A 17,836-nucleotide genomic window follows, 5' to 3' on the forward strand; every position below is an offset into this window, starting at 1 on the left:
CTGTGGTAAAGAACCCACCTGCTGTTGCAGGTAGATATAGGCTTGACCTCTGGGTTGAGAAGATCCCCTGGAGAAGGAAATGGCAACCCACTCCAGTGTTCATGCCTGGAAAATTCCACGGACAGTGGAGCCCAGTGGGCTACAGTCCATGGGTTTGCAAAGAGTCAGACACGACTGAGTGACTAAACAACAACAGATAAGTCTTGGAACGGGCTGAAGATACAAATTGGCCAACTCAGAAAGATTATAAAACAGAGCACTGAAGCTTCCGTAGAGTTAAGTGACGTGCTTCCTTTGGGACCAGTTACAAATCTAGCTACTCTGGCAAAGCAGAAACTACTAAGAATGTTCACACATTTCCTTTCTATAACGTCGATATTTTACTCTCTGGAAATACAAACTTCTTTTAAATGTTCAGAAAGGAAGGATTTACATTCTTCTAAAAAGTCATTATGAACACCATCTTGTCATAGGATGCAAACTCCATCATTTGTAATTTTTTTTGGTTTTCTGTATAGCCTAGTATCTAGTCAGTTTTTAAACAAGTGTGGTAAAGAATCTGCCTGTCAATGCAGGAGGCGTAAGATAAGTGGGTTTGATCCCTGGGTTGGGAAGATTCCCTGGAGGAGGGCATAGCAACCCAACCCAGTATTCTTGCTTGGAGAATTCCGTGGACAGAGGAGCCGGGCAGGCTGTGGTCCATAGGGTAGCACAGAGTCAGACACAACTGAAGTGACTTAGCAGGCATGCACACAAGTACTTACAAATGTGTTAGTAAAGTTTTCTTTATATTCATCCAATAATTCATTCAGGGAATACTTAGTATCTGTTATGGGCCAAGCACTATTCTAGACAATGGGCATGTAACAGTCTGCAAGAAAATAAAACATCTACGACATCTTCTAGCTTGTTAATTTTTATCAAAATTCTTATAGTCTTACTAATTTTTTGTCTGGTTGAGAACTCAGTTTCTGAAATATCTACTATAATTGTGGCTATATCATGTTCTGCTTAGAGTTCTGTCAGTTTTTGCTTTAATTCTTTAGGCTAACATTTGAAGTGAAGAGAAATGTAATCATCAACTCTTTGATTCATTCATTTTTATTTTTTCATTCATTTTTATTTTTAATAGTGCCCCTCTCTTGGTGCTTTTTTCCACATGTATTTTACCTAATATCAATATTTTTAGAGCAGCTTTTTACTTTTGTTAAATATCCTGTATAAAATATCTTTTTATTTATTTAATTGAATTTTTAAAATAGTAATAACAGTGATGATGTCATAACTGCTTTTAAAATGTCAATTTGACAAAAATAGTTTGTAAAATAGTGATGAGAGAAGCCAGCCTTCAAGCTAAAAAAAAAAAAATATCTTTTTGTGTTTTTTTATTGCAGAAATATTTCTTTTAAACAACATGATGATTGTTTATTTTTGTACTTTTTAAAATTTTTATTGGAGTATAGTTGATTCACAATGTTGTGTTAGTTTCTGCTGAACAACAAAAGTGAATCAGTTATACACAGACATGTACCCACGCTTTTTTTTAAAAGTTTCTTTTCCCATATAGGCCATAACAGAGTACTGCATAGAGTTCCCTGTGCTATACAGTAGGTCCTTATTGGCTATGTGTTTTTATATATAGTAGTGTGTATATGTCTGTCCATATCTCCCAATTAACTCCTCCCCCCACTTTCCCCCGGTTGCATGCTCGTTTTCTACAATTGTGATTCTACTTCTGTTTTGTAAATAAGTTCATTTCTAACCCCCACCTCTTTTTTTTAAGATTCCACACATAAGCGATACTTGTCTTTCTGTATTTGACTTACTTCACTTATTATAATATGACAATCTTAAGGTTCATCCATGTTGCTGCAAATGGCATGACTGTGTTCTTTTTTATGGCTGAGTAACATTCCATTGTATATATGTGCCACATCTTCTTTATCAACTCATCTGTCGATCGACATTTAGATTGCTTCCATGCTACAGCAATCAAAGCTACAGTAATCAAGATGGTTATGTTTTTGTATTTAAGTTCAAACTTGTAAAACAGCAATTTGTTGACCTCATTTCCCCCCCTGACAGCTCCCCTACTTTCCATACCCATTTTCCTTCTCTGGAAAGAGAAGTGATAGCCCCTCTCTCCCAGAAGTGCTCAGGGAGAAGTGAGGGAGGTATGGGGTAGATGTCTAACTTTCAGCTCAGTCATTGACTCACTTGCCTCTGCTGGGCCTGGGACTCCAAGTGTGAAGCCCTCCAGTTTAGTTATTTGTTATTATCCCCAGAGAAATGAACACATCCCTAATGTGACGATGGGGGCCTTGTCCGGCTGGGGAGATGGTGAGGAGGGCTGTTGGATTTGCAAGTTTTCAACCAGTTCCCCTATTTTTAGCCCTTGCCTCTTTCTCCTTTTACCACGTTTCACCAAATCAGGTGATTCTATTTCTTGACGCCTTCTAGATTTCTACCTGACAAAGGAGCTGGCTTTGCATGATACCACACTCCTGCATTTATGCTGTAATTGTCTTCTCTGTGCTGAGACAATTATCACTATCCTATCTTCTCCCTCTTTTCTTTTTTTTCTTATCTCTACCTAATTATTTTTTAATTAATTAATTTATTTATTTTACTTTACAATATTGTATTGGTTTTGCCATACATTGATTTGAATTCGCCATGAGTGTACATGTGTTCCCCATCCTGAATCCCCTCTCCCACCTCCCTTCCCATCCCATCCCTCTGGATCATCCCAGTGCACCAGCCCTGAGCACCCTGTATCATGCATCAAACCTGGACTGGTGATTCGTTTCACATATGTTATTCCACATGTTTCAATGCCATTCTCCCATATCATCCCACCCTCACCCTCTCCCACAGAGTCCAAAAGACTGTTCAATACATCTGTGTCTCTTTTGCTGTCTCGCATACAGGGTTATCGTTACCTTCTTTCTAAATTCCATATATATGTGTTAGTGTACTGTATTGGTGTTTTTCTTTCTGGCTTACTTCACTCTGTATAATCGGCTCCAGTTTCATCCACCTCATTAGAACTGATTCAAATGTATTCTTTTTAATGGCTGAGTAATACTCCATTCTGTATATGTACCACAGCTTTCTTATCCATTCGTCTGCTGATGGACATCTAGGTTGCTTCCATGTCCTGGCTATTATAAACAGTGCTGCGATGAACATGGGGTACACGTGTCTCTTTCCATTCTGGTTTCCTCAGTGTGTATGCCCAGCAGTGGGATTGCTGGGTCATATGGCAGTTCTATTTCCAGTTTTTTTAAGGAATCTTGACACTGTTCTCCATAGTGGCTGTACTAGTTTGCATTCCCACCAACAACAGTGTAAGAGGATTCCCTTTTCTCCACACCCTCTCCAGCATTTATTGCTTGTAGACTTTTGGATAGCAGCCATTCTAACTGGCGTGAAATGGTACCTCATTGTGGTTTTGATTTGCATCTGATAATGAGTGATGTTGAGCATCTTTTCATGTGTTTGTTAGCCATCTGTATGTCTTCTTTGGAGAAATGTATGTTTAGTTCTTTAGCCCACTTTTTGATTGGGTCTTTTATTTTTCTGGAATTGAGCTGCAGGAGTTGCTTGTATATTTTTGAGATTAATTCTTTGTCCGTTGCTTCATTTGCTATTATTTTCTCCCATTCTGAAGTCTGTCTTTTCACCTTGCTTATAGTTTCCTTTGTTGTGCAGAAAGTTTTAATTTCAATTAGGTCCCATTTATTTATTTTTGCTTTTATTTCCAATATTCTGGGAGGTGAGTCATAGAGGATTCTGCTGTGGTTTATGTCAGAGAGTGTTTTGCCTATGTTTTCCTCTAGGAGTTTAACAGTTTCTGGTCTTACGTTTAGATCTTTAATCCATTTTGAGTTTATTTTTGTGTATGATGTTAGAAAGTATTCTAGTTTCATTCTTTTACAAGTGGTTGACCAGTTTTCCCAGCACCACTTGTTAAAGAGATTTTCTTTTTTCCATTGTATATTCTTGCCTCCTTTGTCAAAGGTAAGGTGTCCATAGGTGCATGGATTTATCTCTGGGCTTTCTATTTTGTTCCATTGATCTATATTTCTGTCTTTGGGCCAGTACCATACTGTCTTGATGACTGTGGCTTTGTAGTAGAGCCTGAAGTCAAGCAGGTTGATTCCTCCAATTCCATTCTTCTTTCTCAAGATTGCTTTTGCTATTCGAGGTTTTTTGTATTTTCACACAAATTGTGAAATTATTTGTTCTAGTTCTCTGAAAAATACCGTTGGTAGCTTGATAGGGATTGCATTGAATCTACAGATTGCTTTGGGTAGTATACTCATTTTCACTATATTGATTCTTCCAGTCCATGAACATGGTATATTTCTCCATCTATTTGTGTCCTCTTTGATTTCTTTCACCAGTGTTTTATACTTTTCTATATATAGGTCTTTTGTTTCTTTAGGTAGATATATTCCTAAGTATTTTATTCTTTTCATTGCAATAGTGAATGCAATTGTTTCCTTAATTTCTCTTTCTGTTTTTTCATTGTTAGTGTATAGGAATGCAAGGGATTTCTGTGTGTTAATTTTATATCCTGCAACTTTACTATGTTCATTGATTAGCTCTAGTAATTTTCTGGTGGAGTCTTTCGGGTTTTCTATGTAGAGGATCATGTCATCTGCAAACAGTGAGAGTTTTACTTCTTCTTTTCCAATCTGGATTCCTTTCATTTCTTTTTCTGCTCTGATTTCTGTGACCAAAACTTCCAAAACAATGTTGAATAGTAGTGGTGAGAGTGGGCACCATTATCTTGTTCCTGACTTTAGGGGAAATGCTTTCAATTTTTCACCATTGAGGATAATGTTTGCTGAGGGTTTGTTATATATAGCTTTTATTATGTTGAGGTATGTTCCTTCTATTCCTGCTTTCCGGAAGGTTTTTTTTTTTTAATCATAAATGGATGTTGAATTTTGTCAAAGGCTTTCTCTGCATCTATTGAGATAATCATATGGTTTTTATTTTTCAATTTGTTAATGTGGTGTATTGCATTGATTGATTAATTTGCAGATATTGAAGAATCCTTGCATCCCCGGGATAAAGCCCACTTGGTCATGGTGTATGATCTTTTTAATATGTTGTTGGATTATGTTTGCTAGAATTTTATTAAGGATTTTTGCATCTATGTTCATCAGTGATATTGGCCTGTAGTTTTCCTTTTTTGTGGCATCTTTGTCAGGTTTTGGTATTAGGGTGATGGTGGCCTCATAGAATGAGTTTGGAAGTTTACCTTCCTCTGCAATTTTCTGGAAGAGTTTGGAAGTTTACCTTCCTCTGCAATTTTCTGGAAGAGTTTGTGTAGGATAGGTATTAGTTCTTCTCTAAATTTTTGGTAGAATTCAGCTGTGAAGCCGTCTGGTCCTGGGCTTTTGTTTGTTCGAGTATTTCTGATTACAGTTTCAATTTCCATGCTTGTGATGGGTCTGTTAAGATTTTCTATTTCTTCCTGGTTCAATTTTGGAAAGTTGTACTTTTCTAAGAGTTTGTCCATTTCTTCCAAGTTGTCCATTTTATTTGCATATAGTTGCTGATAATAGTCTCTTATGATCCTTTGTATTTCTGTGTTGTCTGTTTTGATCTCTCCATTTTCATTTCTAATTTTGTTGATTTTATTTTCCTCCCTTTTTTTCTTGATGAGTCTGGCTAATGGTTTGTCCATTTTATTTATCTTCTCAAAGAACCAGCTTTTGGGTTTGTTGATTTTTGCTATGGTCTCTTTTGTTTCTTTTGCATTTATTTCTGCCCTAATTTTTAAGATTTCTTTCCTTCTACTAACCCCGGGGTTCATAATTTCTTCCTTTTCAAGTTGCTTTAGGTGTAGAGTTAGGTTATTTATTTGACTATTTTCTTGTTTCTTGAGGTATGCCTGTATTGCTATGAACCTTCCCCTTAGTACTGCTTTTACAGTGTCCCATAGATTTTGAGTTGTTGTGTTTTCATTTTCATTCATTTATATGCATATTTTGATTTCTTTTTTGATTTCTTCTGTGATTTGTTGGTTATTCAGCAGCCTTTCTTGCATCTTCTCGATCCTTGTCTCCAGGCTATTTATCTGTAACTCCAATTTGTTTTCAAGATTTTGGATCATTTTCACTATCATTATTTGGAATTCTTTATCAGGTAGATTCCCTATCTCTTTCTCTTTTGTTTGGTTTGGTGGGCATTTATCCTGTTCCTTTACCTGCTGGGTATTTCTCTGCCTTTCCATCTTGTTTATATTGCTGTGTTTGGGGTGGACTTTCTGTACTCTGGCAGTTGGTGGTTTCTCTTTATTGTGGAGGTTTCTCACTGTGGGTGGGGTTGGACGGGTGGCTTGTCAAGGTTTCCTGGTTAGGGAAGCTTATGTCAGTGTTCTGGTGGGTGGAGCTGAATTTCTTCTTTCTGGAGTGCAGTGAAGTGTCCAGTAATAAGTTTTGAGATGTCAATGGGTTTAGTGTGACTTCGGTCAGCCTGTATATTGAGGCTTAGGGTTATGTTCCTGTGTTGCTGGAGAATTTGCATGATATGTCTTGCTCTGGAGCTTGTTGGCCCTTGGGTGGTGCTTGGTTTCAGTGCAGGTATGGAGGAGTTTGATGAGCTCCTATCGATTAATGTACCCTGGATTCAGGAGTTTTCTGGTGTTCTCAGGATTTGGACTTAAGCCTCCTGCCTCTGGTTTTCAGTCTTATTCTTACAGTAGCCTCAAGACTTCTCCATCTATACAGCACCAATGATAAAACATCTAGGTTAATGATGAAAAGTTTCTCCACAGTGAGGGACACCCAAAGAGGTACACAGAGTTACATGGAGAAGAGAAGAGGGAGGAGGGAGATAAAGGTGAGCAGGAGGAGAAGAGGGGGAATCAAAAGGGGAGAGAGCAATCTAGCCAGTAATCACTTCTCTGTGTGCTCTCCACAGTCTGGATCCCTCAGAGATGTTCACGGAGTTACACAGAGAAGAGAAGAGGGAGGAGGCAGACAGAGGTGGCCAGGAGGATAAAAGGGGGAATCAAAAGGATAGAGACAGATCTAGCCAGTAATCAGTTCCCTAAGTGTTCTCCACAGCCCAGAACACACAAAGAGATTGACAGAGTTGGGTAGAGAAAAGAAGGGAGAGTGGGGAGACAGAGGTGACCTGGTGGAGAAAAAAGAGAGTCAAAAAGGGGAGAGAACAATCAGGCCAGTGATCTCGCTCCCAAGTAAAAATGGGTACTGAAGACTGGCTTCTTAAAGGTACAAAGTTGATAACAAATACCAAAAAGCAAAGATTAAAAATCTTGAGTAGAGGTTAGATTCTCAAAAATACAATATTAAAAACAAAAACAAAAACCCCCAAAACAAAACAAAACAAAAAAAACACAAATTCACAGTAATTATAAAATATATATATATATATGAAGTTTGCTTTTAAAAATAGGGTCTTTCTTTTTTTTTTAGTCAAGGTAATGGTAAGTTATAAAAATGAAAATTAAAGGAGTAATGGGGACTTAAAAATAACAAAAAAAATTAAAATAAATTTTTTAAATTAAAAAAATGATAATAGTAAAAATATATCTAAGACTTTCTCTGGAGCTGTTGTGGACAGTGTGGGGTCAGTTCATTTTCAGGTAGTTCCTTGGTCTGGCTTGTACTTACTACGGTCTATAGGCCCCTTCCTATGTAGTCAGGGCTAACTACAGGGTTTTAATCTATTGCACCTGTCACTTCCAAAGTGGTTCCCTCTGTTTATTTTAGCTTTTTCTGTTTGCTGGTCTCTTCAGTGTCTAATTTCCACCCTGACACAAGGGGCACGGTGGTGGTCACTTTTTTTTGGTCTCGCTTGTTCAGTTGTGCTTTGGGGAGGGAGAAACTCTGCAAAAAAACACTACTGGCATGTGCTCACAGTGATTCAGCCACACTGTGTTTGCCCCCGCTCGTGGTGTGTGTGCTTTCCCAGTCTACAATGCTCTGCTAGGAACTGTCTGATGTGGGCTCTGGTTTGCATGCACTTCCCAGGTCTAAGCCGCTCAGGTTCAGGTTCTCAGGTACTCCACAAAGGTGCAGACTTGGTTGGGCCTGCGTTTTGCACCCATCCCAGGTCCGAGCAGTTCAGGTGACCACGTCCTTGGCGTGCATAGTCGCCCCCAATTGAAGGCTGCGACTTATCCCCTGCCCCATCCCAGCCGCTCAGTTTTCTGGATGTACAACAGGCATGCCTTCTCAGGTGTGCCATGTGTCTCTTCTGGGAAGCTGACCTCTGGCTGCGACACTCCTGGCTGATGTCGACTGTCCAGAATCCCAAGAAGTCTTGGTTAGCAAAGAAGTCTTGGTTAGCAACGAAGTCTGCTTGCAGTTTGGTATAGGATGCCTCTCTGGGGCCATGATTGCCCCCTTCCGGCTCTGGCTGCCCTCACCTGCCTGTCTCCAGTGGGGGATGGGCCGGTCCACAGCTGACTAGCTCTGCTCAGTCCTTTGTCCTGTGAACATGCCTGCTGGTGGTTAGGGCTCTTTGCGGGATCCCAGGATAGCTATCCCACAGTCTGGGTTGCTATCTCAAGCTAGTTCCCTCAGATTGCCCTCAGGGCATTCAGGCCCAGTCCTTACCCTAAGCAATGCAGCCCACTCCTCCCTGTCCCGCCCCCACTTGCTAGTAGGGGATGCAAGTGTGTGGGCTGCTGCTCTGCTGGGAGTTGCTGTTAGGCACGTAATCTGTGGGTTTTAATTATTTATTTATTTTTCCTCTCTGTTGTTTTGCACTCTGAGATTCCAAGGCTTGCCACAGACCCGTCAGAGAGAGTGTTTCCTGGTATTTGGAAACCTCTCTTTTTTAAGACACCCTTCCTGGGATGGATCTCCATTCCTACCTCTTTTGTCTCTCTTTTTATCTTTTATATTTTATCCTACCTCCTTTCAAAGACAATGGGCTGCCTTTCTGGGTGCCTGATGTCCTCTGCCAGCATTCAGAAGTTGTTCTGTGGAATTTGCGCAGGGCTCAAATGTTCTTTTGATGAATTTGTGGGGGACAAAGTGGTCTCCCCGTCCTATTCCTCTGCATCTTAGGACCGCCTCCTTCTTCCTCTTTTCTAACATTCGTTGACTCAGTTTGTTCTCTGTTGACTCTTCTGTTCAATAGGTCTTTAAAGATTTATAGCATTTTATTCCTTTATTTTGATGGAATTTTTGGAAGGAATGAGACTAAATACACATGTTCATGATGCTAACAATTTTTATTGTTGCTAAGTTCTTAGCCAGAATTTCTATATTTCTTTTTTTTTAAATTGGAGTATAGTTGGTTTACAATGATGTGTTAGTTTTAAGTCTGTAGAACAGTGATTTAGTTATACATGTTTCTATCTATTCTTTTCAGATTCTTTTTTCAAGAGTCCCTTGGACTGCAAGGAGATCCAACCAGTCCATTCTAAAGGAGATCAGCCCTGGGATTTCTTTGGAAGGAATGATGCTAAAGCTGAAACTCCAGTACTTTGGCCACCTCATGTGAAGAGTTGACTCATTGGAAAAGACTCTGATGCTGGGAGGGATTGGGGGCAAGAGGAGAAGGGTACGACAGAAGATGAGATGGCTGGATGGCATCACTGACTCGTTGGACACAAGTCTGAGTGAACTCCAGGAGTTGGTGATGGACAGGGAGGCCTGGCTTGCTGCGATTCATGGGGTCGCAAAGAGTCGGACATGACTGAATGACTGATCTCTGATCTGATTATAAAATACTGTGCTATGCAGCTGGTCTTTAGAATTTCTCTATTTCTGTGAGTTGAGGAGGATGGTATGTGTGTTGAGGCAGAAGGAAGAGGCAGTTATAGGGTGTGTTCTTTCACATCCATCCAGCTTGGTATATTTACTCTTTTGTTTCTTATTAAACATTTCACAATAAATGTTATAATCTCTGTTTTACAGATGGGGAAACTGAGACTCAGGGTTAGTAAGTCCCTGACTCATAACAACAAAATCGTGCTAAGTTTGAGAGCCAACATCTAATTCCAAAGCAAATGCGTAATATCATCTCTATTTATGGTTAATGATTAATGATTTAAGATGACAATAAGTGTGTCTATTATTAATAAATCAATTTCACCCACCACTGATCTGATTTGTGAAGTGTCACTGTTTATAGTTTACTTATAGTCACCTTTCAACCATTCATTATTCCCACTCCAGGTACTAAGATTTTCATAACAATTGATTTTGCATATCAATGCCACCACACATTCTGGAGGGCAATTTTTAATGAGGAGACAGTTAAATATGGTCTAATTGGTTTACTGTGGCTGGGTTCCATAATCAATCTACATAATTAACAATTAGATGTATCTGATGGAGTAATGTGGCAGTTTGATAGAGAATCATGGGTCAGACTAGTTCAGGAAACCACTTCCAGCATATCCTTCTTTCATGAGCACAACCAGTAACCTTCAGATCCTCACATTTACAGACAGATTTGAATACTCCCCACTTCCCTTATCCCCAGCCCTTCCCTGCCTTCCATTCTTTCTTTCTTTATTTAACTTCCTTTACTTCTCCCCCTTTCCTTTTTCTTCTTTCTTTTCCTTTTAATTTTTTGATTCCTCAAAAATTGTGCTCATGATAGGCAAGAAAAGACAAATAATTCAGGAACATTTGGGTCATTATTGGAACTTTACCATAAGCACTGTGCCTAGATAGCAAATACATCTTCTGAATGGATGAATCAGTGAATGAGTAATTGTTCATCAGCGGCTTCTGTGATACACAAAGGAAGTTCTTGAGCCTCTGGGGAATTGTGAACAACGTGCATGGTGACTTCTTTAGTTTCTTCCCTATCTTTTCTCTTGTTCAGTCACTAAGTTGTGTCTGACTCTTTTCGACTCCATGGACTGCAGCATGCCAGGCTCTTCTGTCCTCCACTATCTCCCAGAGTTTGCTCAAACTCATATCCATTGAATCTGTGATGCTATCCAATGATCTCACCCTTTGTCATTCCCTTCTCCTGTCCTCTCTCTTTCCCATCATCAGGGTCTTTTTCAATGAGTCGGCTCTTCGCATCAGGTGGCCAAAGTTTTGGGGCTTCAGCTTCAGCATTAGTCCTTCCAATGAATGTTCAGGACTGATTTCCTTTAGGATGGACTGGTTTGATCTCCTTGCAGTCCATGGGACTCTCACAAGTCTTCTCCAGCACCACAGTTTGAAAGCATTAGTTTTCTCTAACAAGTCACAATTTTTAAAAAAATTTGGCTGTGTCACGTCTTAGTTGTGGCATGTAGGATCTTTAATTGCCACATGTGGGGTCTACCCAGGCCACCAGGGATCAAACCCAGGCCCCCTGCATTGGGAGCATGGATTCTTAGCCACTAGATCACCAGAGAAGTCCCAACAGGGAAGTCCCAACAAGTCATAATTCTTAAAGATGATCTGTTGACCCAGGCTATAAGTACATATATTAATTAGAAAGAAATGAATAAAAATACTATATTTTGAACTGGTCAAGGTATGGGGTGCTATAAATATGTCATCTAAGAAGGTGTTATGACTAGAGATGATGCTGGGACCCCTGGGGAATGAGCACAGGAGTTAAACATTGAAGTACATAGAGTAGATGTATATCAAATGCAGGACATTTGCCTGTAAGGTTTCTCCTCCCCATTTCAGCGTGTGTGTGGTGGGGGGCATGGCACGGGGAGATTCCTCATTCCACCAAGAGACTCTCCAAGGCTCAGTGGGCGTCCAACTAGTCCGCTCAATCCTGGCACCGTCTGCCGAGAGACAGCATCCGGGCCCACAGATTGAGGGCTCTGTACCTCAAGACTGCCCTCGACTTCAAATGCCAATCACAAGTCCAGGTTGTTCCCTGGCCTTTTACCAGTTTGGCTATAAACTGGAGATTCCTATGATCTCCTCTTTGTGTTTGATTAACTTGTTAGAGCAGTTTACTGGACTCAGGAAACTAGTTTGCTTCCTAGTTTACCAGTTTATTATAAAGGATACTGAAAGTTACAAGTCGATAGTTGAAGAGATACCCAGGACATGGTCCTGAACAAAAGAGCTTCTGTCCTTGTGGTTTGGGGCCTGGCACCATGGCACGTGGAAGCTTTCTGGTTCCACAACCAGAAAATGGAGGTTTTTTAATGGCGGCTTCATTACAGGGATGTACTCAACTAGCTCATTGGCCATTGGTGATTGATTCCACCTCTGGCCCCTTTCACCTCCCTGGAAACCAGGAGAGGGACTGAAAGTTTCAACCTCGTTCCCCTGGCAACCAGTCCCCATCTTCAGATACTTTCTAGAAGTCATGTCATTAACATAAGCCCAGTTGTGGTGGAAAGGAGCTTGCTTGAATAAAAACACAGCGTTTCACTTTCATGTCTTTATAACTTCAGGAACTGAGAACTAAATATCATGAAAGATGTCCCTATTGTTCTTATCTCTCAGGAAATTCCAAGGGTTTTAAAAACTCAGTGCTAGAAATGGGACAAAGACCAAAAATATATTTCTTATTATAAATCACAATATCAAAGCTTAGTATGAGTGATCCTGTTGAATGTTGGCCTATAGGAATATAAACTTAGGATTGCCAGAACTGCTTTTTAAAAATAAACCAGAAATTCTGATATTTTTGTGAATTCTCTAGATTTTTTAAGGTTAGAAAATGTGTCATTTGGACTGTTCAGTTGCAAAACAGACACCCCTCTAGCTAGTTTAATAAACAAAGGGATTTATTAAATAACATATATGCACACAGGCTCCAGGAGACCAGAGAATCACTGCTCTGGTCTGAGTGTCTGGGTCCCTCCAGAATTCATATGTTGAAATCTTAACCCATAAGGTGATGTTGTTAGGAGGTGGGGCCTTTGGGAGGTGAGTAGATCTTGAGGGCCAGTCCTCATGATGAGAATACTGCCTTTATAAAAGAGGCCATTGTAAAGCTCCCCTGCCCCTTCCACCACGTGAGGACACAGGTCTGCAGCCAGGAAGAGCATCTTCACTGGAACGTGACCATGCTGGTGACCTGATCACAAACTTCCAGCCTCCAGAACTGTGAGAAATTAATTTCTGCTGTTCATAGGCCACCCAGCCTGTGATGCTTTGTTATAGCAGCTAAACCACACTAAGACAACCAGTCTTAAGAGATTATGCAGCCAAGAACGGCGCCCAAAATATGCTGCAGGACTGGGCTAGTGAAGAGACTACTGTAGCTACCAATAAGCGTTGATGCGGAAACTCCCGCCATCCATGCTAACTAACTACTACGCGAGAAGGGCTGCCGCTGCTGTTGTGCCTTCATCGCAGCGGACGGCTTGCAGCGCTTATTTTTGAACTGAAGCCTCACTCTAGTGTATCTGACCGGGTGAACCCATACTATTGCTTCAAGGCATCCTGGGGGAAGGATTATATGTCTTCTATCCTGGAGAAATAAGAACTTACAAGGCAGAAAACAAAACAAGAGGAGGATTCAAAGGAATGGATGATAAAGAGCATGTCAAGTTTCCATTAAAATAACCAATTCAATTTTGAAAAGATAAACACTGTGCTGGCCATCAAAGTATGACTTTGTGTGAATCTGCCTGTCTGTCACTATTTTGTAGCCTCTGGTCTAGAAGGATGTTTCACTCCGTATGTAAAAATAGAGCAATGCTATTAATACATGGAAAAGTAGTTGAGACAGCCAGCCTGTCCTTCAGAACCATGACAGAAAATAGGCTCCCACAGCTCTGAGTTTACTCTGCCAGTAGCTGCAGTCATTTCTAATCTACTCAGTTTCGCCAGCGGCATCACGTACAACGTCACGGCTTGTCACATACGTGTTGTAGACTCATATAACAAAACTGTCCTGGAAGATGAATGAAATAATAAATTTCTGCCTAACTAAAGTTTCTAAAAGATGTTGTTCATGTCTTAGAAAAGTTTTATTTGAGCAGAAAGCAAAGATGGAATTAATAAACTCCGAGAATAGATGCAAAACCACAGTCTTAAACTCAATGGCATACCCCATTCCTTTCTTCCATTTCCACTAGACGCTCAGCATTTGAGTTTTGAGCCATACCCTGATTCTCAAGGTATTCCAAATGCACTGCTAGAAACCCCAGGTCTTCGTTAAAGATCCACTTTTGAAGTTATTGCCCAATAAATATGTCATCTCCATAATTAAAATTTGTGCATTATAAAATTAATACCAGGATTTTAGTGTGTGGCCATCTTGTCCTTATTTACTTTGTATTACTGAAATATCTTTGAGGCTGTGATTTCACTATTTTAGTATGGTAAGTTGGATCTTCCTTCCATCTTGTGATCGAATTTTGTCTTATGTCTACCCAGGAGGAAATTTAGGGTTTTCTGTCTTTCAGAATTGAAGGTTTCCTCTGTGTTTCAGACATTATTCTGATGTTTAGGAAATAAATGGATTTTGATAGGAGAGCATCATGTTATCATTAAGATCAACTTGGCCTTTAAAAAAAAAAAAAAGCTATTACAAGCTCTGAATAACTCTAATAATGGTGAATTGCTCTTAAGGGTAGCTCTGAATTTATTTTGATTTTTCTCTTTGGTCTTTTATTCTATTCAAAATTCAAAATTTAATGGGGATTAAGGATAATCAATAAATAATTTTGAATTATTGTTGGCTACAGCAGTTGAGATTAGCTCAGAGTAAGACATTTCTTCACTTTCATAGCCCACCTCTGCTGGTCTGATTTTTTTTTTAACCCCTTATTAAATTATTAGTTAAAAGTTTTTAAGTCTGACTCTTAATCTCGGTGTCTTCCTCTTGTTGGGAGTCCAAGACCATCCTGTTACATTTACTTCCTTCCTCAAATTGGATGGCTGGTTATGTATACAAAGGCTGTATATATATATATATGTATACAAACACAGGCTATATACAAAGAATTGTAGCTTGAGATTTCCAGGCTCACAGTGTCACCATTTTCTGGCTATGGGCTAGGAGAGAAATAAATTATAAGAGACGAGTAGAGGAGCTATGGAGCTACCACTTGGATTGGCCATTTTCACACGGCCATTGAGTTGACAGCCACAAATCTCCCAATGTCATTCCACGGTAGAAGTCAGATCTGTTGTGTCAGGAACACATGACTAGAGAAAGTATGGTCAACTGGCATTTAACTGTCCTCCGATTTCTACCTCTTCTTCCTTTTAGCAGTATAATTCTTTAGACACCTAGCTAGAGAAGACATATCTTAGCCTCTTGGTGGCTAGGTGTATTCCTGAGATTGAAATCATTGGATGTTAGTATAAGACAGTTGTATAAATTCTGGATTAAATTAATTAAAAAAGTGAAGTCACTCAGTCGTGTCCAACTCTTTGTGATCCCATGGACTATAGCCTACCATGCTCCTCTGTCCATGGGATTTTCCAAGCAAAAGTACTGGAGGGGGTTGCCAGTTCCTTCTCCAGCGGATCTTCCTGACCCAGGGATTGAACCCAGGTCTCCTCATTGTAGGCAGATGCTTTACCATCTAAGCCACCAGGGAAGCCCTAGAACGTTAAAGGTGTTTACGTAAGTCTGTTTATTCCTTGTCTGGTTACAGTAGCTCATCCTGGAAACAGTCTGCATGTTCTCCCAGAAGGGATTGTTTGCTTCAATGATGGTACATCCATTTTGTGGAAACAATGCAGTTATTTGTAAATGAGATAGATATGTAATATGCTGCTGCTGCTGCTAAGTCACTTCAGTCATGCCCGACTTTGTGAGACCCCATAGACAGCAGCCCACCAGGCTCCCCCATCCCTGGGATTCTCCAGGCAAGAACACTGGAGTGGGTTGCCATTTCCTTCTCCAAGGCATGAAAGTGAAAAGTGAAAGTGAAGTCACTCAGTCATATCTGACTCTTAGAGACCCCATGGACTGCAGCCTACCAGGCTCCTCCGCCCATGGGATTTTCCAGGCAAGCATACTGGAGTGGGTTGCCATTGCCTTCTCCCAGATACGTAATACAGACTTGAAGAAATATATTTAGAATGCCAGTAAAAGTAAATGGCTGAAATAAGTGTGTGCACGTGTGTGTATAAGGATAGGAAAGATTTTGGGAGGATAGTCAACAAACTGTTCCCAAAAAGGAATCAGCTTTCTCTCTCTTGCTGTGAGCAGGAAGGGGTAGTAATTCGCTAGCTTTGCTTATGTGGATCTTGAAATCAATGGAGAGACCAAAGCAACGAGACAGAAGTAGGTTAGGCGCCTGAATGACCTCAGGAGTAAAGCTGGCTTACTGGTCCTGCACCACTCGTTTCTTTACTGCTTAGTGACAGAGAAATAAATGTCTATTTTCTTCATACTTTTGATGTTTTCTACCATGTTTGAATTAATTACAGGAGGTTAGACTATATTAATACAATCTGGAATTTTTTAAAATGTTTTTTCACTATTTTTTCAATTACTAAAAGACTGCATACTACAGTTGAAAGATCATGATATTAAGGATAGACAGATTTGGGTCTGATCGAAAGTCCTGCAACTTCTTGAGGTGCGTGATCTTGAACATGTCATTCAATGTCTTTAAATCTCAGTTCCCTTATCTTTGAAGCAGACATTTTAATATCTATCTTATAGGGCAGCTATGAGTTCAGCAATGTCTTTAATAAAATTTCTGCCCCCATGGTAGATATATAATATATTGCAACTATTTTGCTTGGATTGTCAAATTGCATTGTTTCTAAAATGTGATAATGGCATTTGTTATTGTTGTTCAGTCACTTATTCGTGTTCAACTCTGTGACCCCATGGACTACAGCACATCAGACTTCCCTGTCCTTCACTATCTCCTGCAGTTTGCTCAGACTCGTGTCCATTGAACTGGTGATGCCATCCAACCATCTCATCCTCTGTCACCCCCTTCCCCTGCAGTGATTATATTTATTAAAAGAGTTCTTATTGTTTAAGGACATATATTGGAATGTTTACAAATGAAGTTAAAAAAAAAAAACAACCTAAGGATTCATTATAATTAATTTCTCAGCCTCCATTCTGTAGCTCAACCATGCTTACCTTCTTCTAGCTTCTAAATTTACCTTTCTAAAATGTTGGCTTTTAACGTGTTAATTGCTTTGTTTATTTTCTTATTACTGAAAATCAAGGGTTCTTTATTGCTTCTAAAAAATAGTCTGTTATCAGAAATGAGAGTTGCAAGTATTTTCTCTTGGTTTGGTAAATGCTTTGTCTTTACATTCTCTTGACAGTCTCATTCAAAGAGCAGATGTTCTTAATTTTGATGAGATTCAATGGATTATTTTATCATTTTTTGCTTTTACTTTTGCATTTTGTGTTTGTGTGTCTAAGAAAGTTATACTTAACTCACAAGGTTTTCTCTTAGATTTTCTTCTAGCAGTTTTATAGTTTCAAGTTTCATATTTATTTCTCTAGGTGAGTTCAATTTTCATATCATGCACATACACAGTCAGTTCTTACAGCACCATTTGTTGACAGATGATTTTTCTCTATTGAAATGTCTGTGCACCTTTGAAAAGTTAATTGACAAGTGTATGGATTTATTTTTGGACTCTTGTGTTCCATTCATCTACTTGTGTATAAGTATGCCAATTTCACCCTTTCTTGAAAACAATAGCTCTATAAATAAGCCTCGAGACGAGGTAGCGTGAGTCCTTCTGCTTTGTTTTTCCTTTTTGAGGTTGTTTTGGCTATTCTAGGTCTTTTGCATTGCTGTTTGGATTATAGAAACAGTTTTTCAATTTCTACAAAAAATCCTGCTGTGAATTTGATTTGAATGGCACTAAATTTATATGTCAACTTGGGAAGAACTAAAATAATAACAATATTGAATTTTCAGATCCATAGCTATGATAGCTCTCTCAAATTATTTAAGTTTTCTTAT

This window comes from Bos javanicus, chromosome 24, assembly GCF_032452875.1.
Source record: "Bos javanicus breed banteng chromosome 24, ARS-OSU_banteng_1.0, whole genome shotgun sequence".
NCBI lineage: Eukaryota > Metazoa > Chordata > Mammalia > Artiodactyla > Bovidae > Bos > Bos javanicus.